The sequence below is a fragment of the Hordeum vulgare genome, chromosome 1H (genome assembly GCF_904849725.1).
Source record: "Hordeum vulgare subsp. vulgare chromosome 1H, MorexV3_pseudomolecules_assembly, whole genome shotgun sequence".
Lineage (NCBI taxonomy): Eukaryota > Viridiplantae > Streptophyta > Magnoliopsida > Poales > Poaceae > Hordeum > Hordeum vulgare.
Window position 1 is genome coordinate 487,836,096 of NC_058518.1, and position 14,658 is coordinate 487,850,753.

The following is a 14,658-nucleotide window of genomic DNA, read 5'->3' on the forward strand; positions in this document are numbered from 1 at the left end:
TCTCAGGAAAATCCTAATAAGCAAACGGGCCGAATCTGGAGGCGCAATTTAGCTGAACAGGGCATGGGCGAAAACTAGAGGACTCGGGGGGTCTGCTCACCTTAGCAGGCCTCGGCCTGGTCGGTGCACTGCTGGGCCGAGGGGGCGTCGGGTGGAGCAGGGCTGCGGCACAGGCGAAGGCAGCAGGGCGATTGGGCCGACCTGGAGCCTCGGCCTGGCAGACCGAGCTGGCCTCTGCGGGGCGCCTGGCCTGGCTCGCTGGGCCTCTGGTGGGAGGCCGGCCCAGTCGAAGCGAGGCGGCCCAGGCACGCGAGTTGGCTCGGACGAGGGAGGCGTGCTCCTCACGCACAGCCATGGCGGCGCAGAACAGGAACCGGCAGCGCCAAGGGAAGGCCAGATCCCGGCGGCGAGGGCAAGGGGAGGCCAGATCCGGCCGGCCCCGGGCGGATCCGGGCACCGGGGATCCGTTCCCGGCGGTGCACCAGGCGGCCCGCGACTCGAGGAGCGTCGCGGCGGGCAGAGGGCGGCGCAAACGGGACAGGGAGGTGGCGAGGAGCTGCGGCTCGGCTCTCCGCGAGCTACAGCCGGCGGCGGGCAGTGGCATCCCCGGAGCGGCGCGGGCAGGCCGGCGGCGGAGGAAGCTGCGCGGCTCGGGGCAGCTCGGGAACGGCACGAGCTCGGGGCGAGGCTGCCCGGCTGGGGCTCGGGAGCCAGAACGGGGCGGCGGCGGCTCGGATGGGCTCGGGCGGGCCTTGTGCGGGCTCGCGGGCTAGGGTTTCGGGGGTAGGCACGGATTTCGAGGAGGAGAGAGAGGGGGTTTGTCTAAAAATAATAGGAGGGGCTATATATAGACAAACGGGGGGGCTCGGTTAACCGGAATCGCGCTCCGGATCCAACCGCGGGGTCGGATTCGGACGATTCCAAACGCGGGAACGGGTACGTGGCCGTGTAGAGGGGTTATCAGGAGACGAGAGGGAGAACGGGCGACGCGGCACGAATTTTAAAACACCGACAGACGTTCGACGGTAGCCCGAATACGGTGCCGCTACGGTCGACCGTTCGGGTACCAGACGGTCTCCGATCGCGACGAAATTCGACAGGCGGCCTAGCTCTAACTAATCACGACCGCACGTCAAATCTCAACCCGATCAAAGAAAGTTTTAAACGCACTTTAAAAACAGGGTTTCGGCGGTGCCGCGGGCGCGTGCGTGTGCGGTCGGACTCAGAACGGACAACGACGAGAACCGGCAACTACTAGCGGATGCAATTTTTTAAAACGGGCGGCAACGGATACGCCGATGCAATGCAGATGATGCGCATGATGCGATGATGATGCGACAAATAAAAATAGACACACGACGAAAACGGAAAGAGAGGGGAATCTTCTGGAACATCGGCATCGGGCTGTCACAGAAAGACAAGGGATAAATCAAATCCACGCGAGAAAGGACGGAGGAGCAACCTGAGAGGGATCCCGTAAAGGGTACGGACGGAGGAGAAGGGGATCCGCGGAGGAGATCGGTCGATCTCGAAGAGGGCGGCGTTGGGGAGGAGCTCCTCGAGCTGCTCCCAGGGCTGGCGGCGGCGGCTGGGGGAAGTGGGGCGCAGGGGATTAGGGTAAAAGACCCAGCCCCGCGCCCAGCTTTATATAGGGTCCCCGAGGTGTCGGACGTCCGAGAGGTGTCGGACGGCCGGTGGATGATCTGGCGTCGGACGTCCGAGAGGCGTCGGACGTCCGGAAGATTTTCTGGCGCCGAACGTCCGGAGTGAGCCGGACGTCCGAGATAGTGAGGGGGGGGGGTAGTTCTGGTAATTTTGTTGTGATGATGATGACTTTCATGGTATATATATATAAAACAAACTATGATCACTGGTTTTTCTAGAAGCATTACATGCATGAAATGATCTGTGCGTACGTTGTAAGCTTAAAAACACATAGAATTACGACGCACTCCCCCTAAATATATGCGCACATCAAGACACAACCATAATGTGAGTGTATGTATGTGTGCAAGATTTCAAGATATGTTGTCAAGCTCCAAGATACCAAGTTCATGCCTAAGTTGACAGAACCTAGCTACGCTAAGTGGCTTGGTGAAAATGTCGGCTAACTGCATGTCGGTACCCACATGGGTAATATCAATGTCACCCTTTTGCACATGGTCTCTCAAGAAATGATACCTAATATCAATATGTTTTGTGCGAGGGTGATCAATGGGGTTTACGGAGATCTTTATGGCACTTTCATTATCACAGAGAAGAGGAACGTGTCGATACATGATACCATAATCCTTCAGTGTTTGCCTCATCCATAGCAATTGAGTAGCACAGCTTGCGGCTGCAATATATTCGGCCTCGGCCGTGGAGAGAGAAACACAGTTCTGCTTCTTCGAGGACCAACTTACCAACGAGCGTCCAAGAAACTGACATGCACCGGAAGTGGATTTCCGTCCCACTTTATCACCGGACCAATCCGCATCAGAATACCCAATAAGATCAAACTTTGCATCCTTAGGGTACCATAAGCCTAACTTTGGGGTGTGAACAAGGTATCTAAGAATGTGCTTAACCGCCGTGTGATGGCTTTCCATAGGGGAAGCTTGAAATCTAGCACATATTCCTACACTTAACATGATGTCCGGTCTAGATGCGCTAAGGTAAAGCAACGAACCAATCATGGAGCGATAAGTAGATGGGTCAAAAGGAATACCGTTTGAGTCTTCATTTAGAACTACATCGGTGGCCATGGGCGTGTTCATTGGTTTAGCATTTGTCATATCAAATTTCTCAAGAATGTCCTTGAGATACTTCGTTTGAGACAAGAAAATCCCTTCTTGAAATTGTTGTATTTGAAAACCAAGAAAGAACTTCAAGTCCGTGTTGAGTGACATCTCAAAGGTCTTGGTCATGGAGGCCGCAAATTTCTTGCACAAATGGATGTTAGGAGAACCAAAAATGATGTCATCTACATAGATTTGGCATAAGATCAAATCACCATTTTCCCTCTTAGTAAAAAGAGTGGGATCGATCACCCCCACCACAAAGCCATCATCGAGTAGGAACTTCTTAAGATGATCGTACCAAGCACGAGGTGCTTGTTTAAGACCATAAAGTGCCTTGTGAAGTTTATATACATGGTCTTTGTGATGAGGGTCAACAAACCCAGGTGGTTGTGATACATATACTTCTTCTTGTAGAGGACCGTTAAGAAAAGCACTTTTCACATCCATTTGATGCAAGGTAAAACCATTGAAAGTAGCATAGGCCAATAAAATGCGAATGGACTCAAGACGAGCAACAGGGGCGAAAGTTTCACCAAAGTCCAAACCTTCAACTTGGGAGTACCCCTGTGCTACTAACCTTGCCTTGTTGCATAGAACAATCCCATTCTCATCTTCCTTGTTCTTGAAGATCTATTTAGTTCCAATAACATTATGTTCTTCAGTTGGTCGTTCTACCAATGACCATACTTCATTGCGTTCCAATAACATTATGTTCTTCAGTTGGTCGTTCTACCAATGACCATACTTCATTGCGTGTGAAACTGTTTAGCTCTTCCTGCATAGCAAGTAGCCAGTCGTTGTCACATAGTGCATCCTGAACCCTGTGTGGCACGGTACTAGAGACAAACGAAAAGTGAGCACAAAAGTTTGTTAATTGTTTACGAGTCACTCTACCTTCCGATACGCCTGTGAGGATTTGATCAATATCAACACGACCGACCACACGTGGCATGATGGAGGTCAAGGTTTCACGAGGTTCTACTTCGTTTCCATCATCAATGTCCTCAACATATGGATCATTTATGTGCGGAGGAAGATATTCCTCTTCGCGTTGCACCTGTTGAGGTTCATCATCAAGCATGTCCATACTTTGGTCTATCTCTTGAGGATCAACTTGTTCTTGAGTGTCATCTCCTACTTGATCCTCAACAACTGGCATGATGGGTGTGCTAGTATCTTGTGGAGGTACGGGCAGTGAACCGTCTTGAGGATGCGAGATGTTCTCATCATCTTCATCATCATCATGGGGTCTTTGTTCCATAGGCAAAAGTGCACCTACACCCATGTTTAAGATATCTTGTGGGGAGTCTTCTTCACCTACATCATTTAGATCAACTTGCTCCCCATGGGAGCGGTTAAATTCATCAAACGTCACGTCACAGGTTTCTATAACACATCCAGTGGATTTGTTGTAGACTCTGTAGGCGTGAGAGTTTGATCCATAGCCAACAAAAATCCCCTCAGTTGTTTTGGATTGAAATTTTCCTAACCGTTCCCGTTTGTTGAGGATGAAGCATTTGCATCCAAACACACGAAAGTACTTAACATTGGGCTTGTTCCCAGTTAGGAGCTCATACGGAGTTTTCTCCAATATTGATCGGAGGAAGAGCCGGTTTGATGCATGACATGCTGTGTTGACGGCCTCAGCCCAAAAGCTATGTGGTGACTTGTATTCATCTAACATGGACCTTGCCATTTCCACAAGTGTCCGGTTCTTCCTTTCTGCCACACCATTTTGTTGGGGAGTGTAAGGTGCGGAGTACTGATGTTCAATCCCCTCATCACTCAGAAATTCTTCTAGGGTGTAGTTCTTGAACTCAGAGCCATTATCACTTCTTACTGCCTTAATGTGCTTGTCAAACTTCCGCTGGGCTTATTTGGCAAAATCAATGAAAGTGGCCTTTGTCTCGTCCTTGGACTTGAGAAAGAACACCCATGTATATCTTGAGTAATCATCAACAATGTCTAGGCCATACTTTTTCCCTCCAAGACTTGCCCATGAAGGAGGCCCGAATAGATCCACATGAAGGAGCTCTAACGACCTCGAAGTGGATACAACATTCTTGGGTGGATGTCTTGATTGATGTTGCTTCCCAACTATGCATGCACTGCACACACGATCTTTCTTAAAAGATACATTTGTTAGTCCAAGGATGTGATTACCGTTTAAGAGATTTTGAAGATTTTTCATGCCAACATGGGCGAGCCGGCGATGCCACAGCCATCCCATGTCGGCCTTGGCCATTAGACAAGTTGTATGGAAAGTGCTCTCTTTCGAGAAATCAACCGTGTAAAGGTTGCCATCCAACTCTCCAACAAAAGCCACTTCAAGAGTGTCTCTCTTAAAGACTTTCACATCCGTTAGTCCAAATAGTGTGTCATAACCGACGGAAGCCAATTGGCGAACTGAAAGTAAATGATATTGAAGAGATTGAACAAGCATGACATTTGCAATAGACATGTCATTAGTGATTGCCACCTTGCCCAACCCAATTACCTGCCCTTTCGACCCTCCACCAAATACAATGCTCATGTATGGTCGAATGGCTTGCATGAAGTCATAGAGCAAGTTACTATCTCCGGTCATATGATTGGTGCATCCACTGTCGATCACCCATTTTGCTCCACCGGAGAAAATAGCCTGTAAAGAATTAAGACTTGGTTTGAGGTACCCATTTTGTCATGGGGCCTTTCACATTAGTTACAAGAGTCTTAGGGACCCAAATAGCATAGAATCGAAATGCATTACGGGACCAACGAATTTAGCATAGACCTCTCCTTCCTTTGATTTGCGTAGTACATAGGATGGCGGCATGAATTCAGTTGTCTTGTTGTGAGCAGACGGACCCCTAGTGGCCGATCCACTCACAACCTTACCTTTCTCCGTGTGTCCCTCTGGTACAAATATTTCCTTAAGAGGAGTGGTACACTTCAGAGGAGATGCACTTTTCTTGGCAGTACTTGGGTTGAACCCAAGCCCTTCCTTTGCGACACCTCCATTGTGTCGACTTAAGATCTCATTGAGAGTCTTTTGTCCTTGTGCACATGTCATGAGACCTCTGTCTAGCTGTGCCCTTAATGAACAGTTTTCCTCACGGATAGATGTCAGTTCACTACTAGGGTTAGTAGTGTAGGTATCAACATTGATAATAGGTGAGGAGTAGGCCTTAGCTAGAGTGTCAAGATAAGTGACCTTAAGTGCCTCAAAGCTCTTTGTAAGAGCAGTGAGTTTTTCTTCCTTGTCTTTGAGAGATAAGGATAGACGCTCACAGTCCTTAGAAAGAGAAGCATGAGAGTTCACAAGTCGGTCTTTATCATTTAGTAATTCTCTGCACACATTTTCAGCCTTTTTCAAGGAGGCAAGATCATTAGCATGTTTATCAAGGTTTTCACCTACTTTTGAACATAATGCATCATTTTGTGCTTCCTCATAAAGGACTTTCTGCTCAAGGAGTTCATTTCTCTCCTTCTCCTCAGTGACGAGGGTTTCGAGTTCCTTGATGGTATTGGTGTGCTTACTCACCATTTCCATAAGTATACGAAACATAGTGAGCTTCTTTCCTTTGAGAGAGCCCATAAATTTGTTCATTTTAGCAAACATGGGATGATCTAAATCGTTATCCTCATAATGATCTTCCGCATCAAGATACTCATCAGAAGGGGTAGAAGCTAGACTGAAGGAGTTTAGCCGTGGGGTTACCTTAACCTTATCATGGGAGCTTTGGTCTTCCCCATCTCCCATGGCAGTCTTTGCCATCAGACACTTGTGAGCGTTGCCCTTGTAGTCCTTCATATAGTTGTAGTGAACAACATCACCACTTTTGTTGACTAGCCTCAAAGTACTCTGTGTATCTTGAGCTACTCCGGCAACTCCACCAACATCTTCTGGATCTGATTCTTCTTGAGCAACCATTGCTCTTCCATCTGTCCTTTTGGACTTGGAGTTCATGGGGTTCGGTAACTTCTTCTTTACGAAGGTCTTTGGAAACCTTGGTTTGTCTTCTCTCTTCTCATAAGGGCAGTCGTTGGAGAAGTGGTTGGTTTCCTCACAGTTGTAGCATTTTCTTACCTTCTTCTTTGGAAATCTTCCCTTGAACTTCCCTGCACTGAACTTCTTCACAAAGAGGGCAATGTCCTCAAAAGATGGGCTTTCATCAGAGTCAACATCATCACCATCTTGACAGTCATCATCACCTTCTTCTTCTTCACTTTCTTCTTCGTCATACTCATGCTTGGCTTTCAAAGCAAGGTTGATCTTTGATGTTGAAGTGCCATGCATGGCTAGGTGCTTTGTTGCATTTGCCTTTGACTCTTCAAATAGTTGGAAAGTGGATATGATGTCATCCGGAGTCATTTCTTTGAAGGCATGATGCTGTCTCATGTCCCATACCATTTGATGGTGATATGGAGCAAGAGCGTGAAGTAACTTGTCCACAAGAAATCTCTTGGTCAAATTGAAACCATCTTGCGTCTTGTCACAGTCACATGACTCAATGTCTGCGGCGAGAGTCATGAGCCGTTCTAGTAGTTGCTTGGGAGATTCACCCTTTTCCATACAAAAATTCTGTAATTGCCCCTTGGCAATTTCATATTGAGCAAGCCGAAGAGTGGAGGTACCGGTCTTGGTCCTTATGATGCTGTCCCACAATTCCTTGGCACTTGTGATGTGAATGTAAGGTCTTCGTTGCTTGTCATTCATCCCCTTTATTATGCACATGATTGCAGTGTCATTGAGATGCTTGTCATAAGTTTCTCTGGGCGTGAGGCATCTTGGATCAACAGGATTGTACCCATGCTCGAGGATGTCCAGCATCTCATCATTGGCATACCTAAGATGATCCTGCATACCAACTCTCCACAAAGCAAAATCGGAATTGTCATCAAGCAAGGGAGGTTTTCCTCCAGGATTGTACTTAGGTTTCTCAATTTGAGACTTAGCATAAAGCCATGGAACACTGGTTTGGTTCCTCTCCGGAGGAGGTTGGCCAAATGAAGTACCGTGCACGTGGGGCCCTGAGGCCCTCGGGGACGTGGTTGTCCCCGTGGTTAGTGCTACTAGTCTCATTTGGATCATGGACTCAAGAGAAGCATCATGCTCCTCTTTTTGCTTGGCAAGGGCCCGTTCCAGGTCCTCAGAGGTGAAAGACTTGACTTCCGCGGAAGTCCCGTCCCTCTGCACTGGAGCTACTGTAGCTGGATCCATGTCCATCTCGCTCTAGGGCGGTTAAGCCACACAAATAGAGCACGAGGCTCTGATACCAATTGAAAAGGATCGAGATGGACCTAGAGGGGGGGGGTGAATAGGTACAAATCCAAATTTTAACAATTACTTAGAAATTTTAGGCTAAAGTGCGGAATATAAGTGTAAGCCTAATAATTGCTATGACAAAGAGTAAGCTTATTAGGAGTGAAGCAAGGCAAGCGGTAAACAATAAGCAAATACAAGTATGTAATAAGGATTAACACAAGTAGAGAGTTAGGGTTAGGAATAACCGAAACTCCGAGAGTGACAAGGATGTATCCCGATGTTCACTTCCTTGGAGGGAAGCTACGTCACCGTTAGAGGGGCGGATGTTACCACGAAGGCACACCAACGCCACGAAGGCTCACCCTATTCTCCCTTTGAGATAACTCCACGAAGGCGTTTCTCAACCACTAGTGGTAAGCCTTGAGGTGGCTTCCAAACGTTCACAAACTTTCCGGGGGATATCACAATGGTTTGATTCCTCTCCGAAGACTCCTACCGCCTAGGAGTCTCCAACCTCCAAGAGTAACAAGATCACGGGGATTGCTCAAAACTTGCTCAAATCACAAATCACTTTGGTGGGAAGGAGGAGAGGGAGACGATCTTTCTTTTGATTGGAACAACACTCTAAAGGACTCACAAATGCTCTTGGGATCTAGGATTTAGTGTAGACAAGAGTGAGTGAGAGGAAAGGTGTTCTTGGATATATCTTGGCTGTGTTGAACACCCTTTCACGAGGTGGGAGAAGAGTATATATAGTGTGGAGTGAAATCCAGCCGTTGGAGGTGCAATAAGTCACACAGGGTCCGGACGTCCGAAACTTGCCGGACGTCCGGGCATCCGCGAGGAGCCGGACGTCCGGAGGGAGTCGGACGTCCGAGGCCTGTAGGCATGACTGGGGCTCAACTGATTTTATCAGCGGCCGGACGTCCGACAGGGGTCGGACGTCCGAGGCCTGTAGGTGAGCCTGAACCTATTCGAATACATCAGCAGCCGGACGTCCGGAAGTGGCCCGGAAGTCCGTATTATACAACACAATTTCTTCTGGTGGTGGCTTCCGGATTTCCGACGGGGGTCGGACATCCGGAGCTCGGACATCCGGAGGAGGCCGGATGTCCGAGATATAGTGCACACAAACTACTGGTGTTGGCCGCGGATTTCCGAAGCCAACCGGACGTCCGGCCCTCGGACGTCCGGAGGGAGCCGGATGTGCGAGGAGATTGGACATATGTTGAATTGTAGAGAGTGGATGTTATGTGATGTTTGATATGATTGTAGAGATGTGGTATGAGCAAGTTTCTCGCAAAGCCTGTGATCCCCTCTTAATAGTGCGGGATCCCTATACTCAATATCAGTAAACTCAAAAGACTATTCTACAACATCTCTTCTTAATCCCGAGTCTTCTCGAAATATAACTCACCAATCTTTTCAGGCAGCCTTTGGCACAGAAGTCTTAATCTACTAAAGTACTTGCCGTCCTGAGATACACTCAACAAATAGGATTAGTTTCCTATGTATGTGCTGTCATTAACACCAAAAGACAATTAGGGGCATAGCATGCACTTTCACTTGAGCTCTTTGATTTCCTCTGCACGATTAGTATCAATGCAAGTACTAGAGGAAGTGTAAGCTTCAATGTTAGAGCAACAAGGCAAGGAAAGTAATTCATCACACGAGGTAGCAACATTATGAGTAGACGAATTACGAGGACTAGCACATGGAAATATAGTACTTTGACTAGAAGTAGTGCCATTGTCCACATGAGGCTCGCTTGATGTTGCCTTGGTGATGATAGCCTCATGAGCTAACTTTTGCACATTAAGGGATGTTAGAAGATCGGCATGAGAGCTTGTGAGCATTACATGGTTTTCTTCCAACTTCCCATAATTGCTAGTTAGTAAATCAAGTTGAGCACGTAGCTCAACATTCTCCTTCAATGTTGATACTTCAAAAGAGACGGGGTTAGATGTACAAGTATCATCAACAATATGAGAGGAGTAAGTAGCGATCAGAGACTTCTCATGAGTAGATTGAAGCTCCTCATAGATCTTAGAGGTTTTGACGAGCTCTCCCTTGACATTCTTGCATTCAAGGAGAAGGGCCTCAAAATCCTTCTTAAGTTTATCATGAGCAAATTCAATCTCTCCTTTTGAAGATCTTAAGTCTCTACATGCTTGATGACTCTTCTCAAGTTCATGTTCAAGTTGTTCACTTTTAGCTTGTTCATGATTAAGTGAATCATTACAATTTTCAAAGTAAGCAAGAACATCTTGGAATCTTTGAAGAGCGTTATTTTTAGCTTTATGAAGAATTTTACTGATCACATAGATATTTTCGGTCAAATCATCATCATCATCCTCATCGCAAATATCATCGTTATTGCACAGGGAAGATGATACCTCATTATTACCTCTTGCCATGAGGCACATGTGAACTGGAGGAGTTGATGATGATTCTTTTGGTGAATCAGATTCTTCATTAGTCAAAGGTACTTCATATTTCTTGATTTCCCCTAAATGATTAGTCATAGAACAACTAGGGAGAAACAAGATATTTTGATCAAGAGGACACGAGGAAGCAGGCATATCACCACAGACATTTGTCGAGGGATCTTTAGGTGAAATGCATGACCTATCAGCACAATAATTTACACTATGTGTGGTGCTAGATACGCTCGTGTCCATAGAGGCTATGACATTTTCATCAACATATATTTCTTCACTCACCATGTCATTACCTTGTGAGATTGAAGATGCTGAGGTGTGCAAGCAATCGGATATGGAAGTAGTGGTGGAATCTTTAAGATCGAAAAGAGTGAAGAGCTCATGCACCAACTCCTTCATCATAATACCGTCTTCATCAAGATTGGACCCACCATATATATCTTCAAGTTTAGTCCAAACTTCATGAGCTGACTTGCAAGTCGAGATAGACTTAAACACTTCAGGACTTATAGTTCGATGAATGGCAAGAAAAGCCTCACAATCAAGATACATCTCATTAGTAGATGAAGATGCATCATCCTTTTTGTCGGCAATCCCTACAAGAACAATTCGTAAAGTATTTGGGCCCATGGCCCGAAAGTGATGAAGCATACGAATTCTCCATAGGGTATAATTTGTGCCATCAAAGTCAAAGATGCCATTGTGCACTAATCCAATAGTCGACATCGATACTCTCTAGGCCGTGAAACCTAATTAAAGAGAGACCTAGCTCTGATACCAATTGAAAAGACCTCGATGACGCCTAGAGGGGGGGGGGGTGAATAGGCTATTTAAAAACTTCTTCAGATTTGGCTTGAACCTAATGCGGAAATAAACTAAGAGGGTACTTGTCAAGCACAAATCCTAAATGCACTAGGCACTACAACGTGTATCAACAACACGATCTACCAAGATGGACACAATGCAGTTACTAACAAGCACAAGTAAGTTACACAAACTTACTTGAGCTATATCACACGACAAGTAGGTGAACAAGACAAGATACTAGATCACACTATATCACACGATATATCAAGGGCTGCAAGTATGTACGTGTGGATATAGAGGGTATGCTTGAATGATTAATCTTGTACAAGAAATAGCCAACACAATATAATGAGCACAAACAATATGCAATGTATGTATGCTCAGGTAACACAAGTAAACCACAAGTAAGGAGTTAGGTTAAGGATAACCAAGGTCACTGAGACGAAGATGTATCCCGATGTTCACTTCCTTGGAGGGAAGCTAGTCACCGCTAGAGAGGTGGATGTTACCACGAAGGCACACCAACGCCACGAAGGCTCACCCTATTCTCCCTTTGAGATAACACCACAAAGGCGTTTCTCAACCACTAGTGGTAAGCCTTTGAGGTGGCTTCCAAACCCTCACAAACTTTTCCGAGGGAAATCACACGAATTGATTCCTCTCCGAAGAACTCCTACCGCCTAGGAGTCTCCAACCTCCAAGAGTAACAAGATCACGGGGAATGCTCAAAACTAGGTCAAATCACAAATAGCTTGGGTTGAGAGAAGGAGAGGGAGACGATCTATCTTTTGATTGGAACAACTCTCAAAGGGGCTCACAAATGCTCTTGGGATCTATGATTTGGAGTGAGCAAATGTGTGTGAGGTGGAAATGTGTTCTTATGAGGATAAGGCTGTGTTGGGCCACCCTCTCACGAAGTGGGAGGGGGGTATTTATAGTGGGGAGAGAAATACAGCCGTTGGGGATACTTTAAGTCACACAGGGTCCGGACGTCCGACAGTTGTCGGAAGTCCGGGCGTCCGCGAGGGGTCGGACGTCCGACGGGGGTCGGTCGTCCGAGGCCTGTAGATACGACTGAAACTATTTTGAATTAAACAGCGATCGGACGTTCGACAGGGGTCGGTCGTCCGAGGCCTGAAGATACGACTGAACCTATGTTGAATTTATCAGCCACCTGACGTCCGGAGAGGACAGGAAATCCGAGTTATACAGCTCAACTTCTACTGGTGGTAGGTTCCGGATTTCCGACAGGTGTCGGAAGTCCGGCGCTCGGACGTCCGGAGGGAGCCGGATTTCCGAGATATAGAACTCAACTTCTACTGGTGCAGGCTTCCGGATTTCCGGGTCTTGGCCGGACATCCGGGCCTCGGACGTCCGGAGGAAGCCGGAAGTCCGAGTTATATGGCTCTGATTTCTCTGGTATAGGATTCCGGATTTCCGAACTAGTCGGTCGTCCGGTCCTCGGACGTCCGGAGAAGGCCGGATGTCCGAGGCACTGGTTCTGTTTTCAGATAACAACAAAGCAGTGGAGATGTGGTCTGAGCAGAAAGTGATGATGTAGTTTGAGCAAGTTCATCGCAAAACCTGTGATCCCCTCTTAATAGTGCGGGATCCCTAAGGACTCAAGAATCATAAAAGAGTACTGATGATCCATACTTGAGTGTATACTTTTATTCGCTGATCATCACTCCGCACAACTAACGTCAAAGGAACTGATACCTTTGAGTTAGCCCTTTCACCTGAGCTTGATGTTGTTGTTCCTTCTTGGCTCAAGTTGAAAGCAAGACATGATGAAGTCTTCAAGTAGCTTTCCCATACACAATGTGGAAAGCCTAGCTTATGTATTCATCTTCATTTTTCCACCATGTGAACATCCACAAGAATCAAGCATGTAGTGCTCAGGAATGCTTATCTTGATCTTGTCCTTGTTAGCACATGAAGTTGTCCTTATCAACATCCTTGTTAGCTTATGTTTCAATGATATATTCGTGCTGATCCACTTGAACTTGCACACCACAATCTTGATGACGATCACCACTTCATTTGTCCACCATGTGAACATCCACAAGAATCAAGCATGTAGTGCTCAGGAATGCTTATCTTGATCTTGTCCTTGTTAGCACATGAGGTTGTCCTTATCAACATCCTTGTTAGCTTATGTTTCAATGATATATTCATGCTGATCCACTTGAACTTGCACACCACAATCTTGATGACGATCATCACTTGACGTCATCCTTCATGGGTTGTATGAGATCTTCCTTTTGACGCAAGCCCAATGAAAGCACACCTAACCCCCCACACAGGAGTCTCACAAAGACCATGGGTTAGTACACAAACACGTAATGGACAATGCTTACCGTACCATGGGATCACTTGATCCCTCTCGGTACATCTTATACGCTTTGTGTGTTGATCATCTTGATTTACTCTTTGTCTGAGATCTTGATCAACCTAGTGTTTCTATGACCATTCTTTGGATAATACCTTGAATAACATCTTGGTCATCATATAAAATCCTTGAACCCAACAGATGGACTTCAAGAAGTGCCTATGGACAAATCCTATAAATATAACTTAAGGCAACCATTAGTCCATAGGAATTGTCATCAATTACCAAAACCACATATGGAGATATATGCTCTAACACCTGCGATGTTAGTACATAACTACCTGTAGCGCCTCTGCTTACACCGTGCTACTAATAAGTAGCAGTAGCGCCCTGAGCAAAAGCGCGCTACTCATAAGCCTCCATGTATAAGGTTTTCCTTAGTAGTGGACGCCACTATTGTGAAAGACACTACAACCGCGTTGTGTGCTCGGGGGTTTCCTCCAGTCTTGACAAAACTAATGGTCTCACATACAACCGTGTCCTCTCATATTCGCAAGATGCCTGCAGATGTACCCCTCAAGGTGCAACACGTCGCTGTGACGGTACTTCTCAATGTGCAAAACGTCGCCCCCAACTGTGCCTCTTCGAATGCAAAGCGCCGGCTACATGATTGCAACACCGTCATACACATCATGCGAATTTGTTTGTGCCTCCGACGATTGCGGCTACACCAACTATGATAAATTCTACATCAACCACGACTACTTCGACTACAATTACATCACGATCGGTGACCCCAACATTAATCACACGACTACGTCTACACCAACACATCAACAACAACTCAGTCAACAACGTCCGCTTCGTCACGAACGTCCATGCCACTCTCGGTGCGACTGGAATAGAAAATAGAGGAGAAACAAGGAAGGCACCAGAATCGTGCAAATTTGTTTGCGCCTTCGACGATTGCGGCTACACCAACTATGATGAATTCTACATCGACCACGACTACTTCGACTACAATTACATCACAACCGGCGACCTCAA